This window comes from Penaeus monodon, chromosome 4 (assembly GCF_015228065.2).
Source record: "Penaeus monodon isolate SGIC_2016 chromosome 4, NSTDA_Pmon_1, whole genome shotgun sequence".
Classification (NCBI taxonomy): domain Eukaryota; kingdom Metazoa; phylum Arthropoda; class Malacostraca; order Decapoda; family Penaeidae; genus Penaeus; species Penaeus monodon.
The window spans coordinates 39,579,522-39,582,182 of record NC_051389.1 but is presented as its reverse complement, the minus strand read 5'-3'; positions in this window follow the sequence as shown (position 1 = coordinate 39,582,182).

Genomic DNA, 2,661 nt, shown 5'->3' with positions numbered 1-2,661 from the left:
GTAATTATTTTTTATATTTTACATAAAAATTTAGGGGAAAATTTTGTATATATTAAACACATATGAATGTATATAATGTATAATAGTATAATTTTCAGATATGAAATATCATATATATTTTTTAAAATGTATAACAAACACCACACACACACCAACACACACCCACACACACACACACACACGCGCGCACACACACACACACACACACCACACACACACACAACACACAACACACACACACAACCCACACACACACACCACAACCACACACCCACACACCACACAACAAATAATATACTTTTAAATAATATATATATATATATATTATATAACAATAATATAATGTAATATACATATATATTTTAAAAAAGATAGATAGATAGTAGTAGATAATATAATAGTTTTAATAATGATATATAGATAGTAGATAGATAATAGTAGATAGAAAATAATAATAATAAATTTTAAATATATACACACATAACATTATATATTATATAATATAATATATATATAAAATAAATTATTATATACAATTCCATATATAGAAACAATAAACACACACACACACACACACCACACCACACAACACACAACACACACAAACACACACCACAACACACACACCCCACACACCACAATATAAATATTATAATATATATATATAATATAATAATATATATATAATATATAATTTTATATAATATATTTGTATATAAATAAAACACAAATTATATATTTTATAAAATTTTTATATATATAATATTTATTATATTAGATAATAATATTAGATAAATATATATAGATATAGATTTTCTTGTAGATAAATATATATAATATTAAAAAATAAAGCAATATGTACACAAAACCCACCACACACACACAAAAACCAACACCACCACCACCACACACACACATTGTATATATATATATAAATTATATATATATATAATATATTTTTATATAATATATAAAAAATTACATATTTTTAATAATATTTTAAAATATATAAAATTATATATATAATAATTGATGATGGTGTGTGTGTGTGTGTGTGTGTGTGTGTGTGGGTGTGTGTACATATATCATTATTTTTTTATGTATATTATTTATCTACAAAAAAACTATATTTATATATATTTACTAACTATCTATCTACTATCTATCTTCTATCTATCATTTTTAAATTATATAATATATATATATATATTATATATTTTTTTGGTATATATTTTTTGTGTTTTTTTTTTTTATATTTTTTATTATTATCATATCATTTATTATTTATTATTACTTTTATTTTTTATTATTATTATCAATTCTTTATTATAGTTTAAAATAATATATATATAATATATATTAAATATAATTAAAATTTTTAATTATGTATATATAATTTTTTTTTCTTAAATTTTTATGCCACTACAAGATTATGAGTATGTATGTTTTTTAATGCGACATTGTGGAAAAAAGGTATGAAGACTTAAAATAATAAAACAGTAATAGTAACAATGATAATAATGATAATAATAACAGTAGTAATAATAATAATAATGATAATAATGATGATAATAATAATGATAATGACAATAATAATAATAATAATAATAATAATAATAATAATAATAATAATAATAATAATAATAATAATAACAATAATAATAATAATATTAACATTATTATTATTATTATTATTATTATTATTATTATTATTATTATTATTATTATTATTATTATCATTGTTATCATTGTTACTATTATTTTTTTTTATTATTATTAATTATTATTATTATAATAGCAACAACAACAATAATGATAATAACGATAATAGTATCAATCATCAAAAGAAGAAGGAAGAACACATGAGAAAGAGACTTAGAGTAAAGAATTGGCAAGAAGCGGTGCTTTGGTTTTCAGGTACAGTTGATAATAACAATGGCTTAGTTTATGGATAGCTTTATTTCGTATGATGACCGGCACCGGAATGTTGAGGTATCCTGATGTATAAAAGGTTGAGGTATCCAGATGTATAAAAAAAAAAAACTTGCATTTGCCCTATGGTGTTGACGTTTCGTGTTCAACTCTACCAGGTGCTAGTGATTAGAATGGCCAGAAGCTGACTCTATGACATCTCCAGCTGAAACATCTGAGAAATGGTTAAAAAAATCGATTAAATCTCTAACTGTGCGGTGAGAACAGATGGCCTCAACAATGTCACCACACTACCAAAAAATGAGATTCTTACTTGGACAGAAGAGATGGCGAGGGCTTTCGAGGAGAGCAAGAAGGCGTAATGGGAAAATACTCTTCTGGTTCTTTCCAGCCCAAGTCATTCATCGGCACCACAGCCATTCTTTTCTTTCATAATACAACCCAAAGTGTAATAGTACAGCATATTCGGAAAGGACCTACTCCAAGGATGCAGCGCCTGTGAAGTATTTCTGGCACCCTGTTGAGGTAAAAGTTCTAACGTTACTACAAACCATAAACCACTCACTTATGCCCCCGAAATAATATTCAGCGTGGAAGGACAGGCAACCAGATCAGGTCACTGCAAATATTTTCCCTTTCGGATAGCTTCACATGATCTACGTACCTCCAGTTGAAATGCATCTCGCTCAGTGATATTAAAAACACAGTACTGTGGAGTTTGTTAACGGG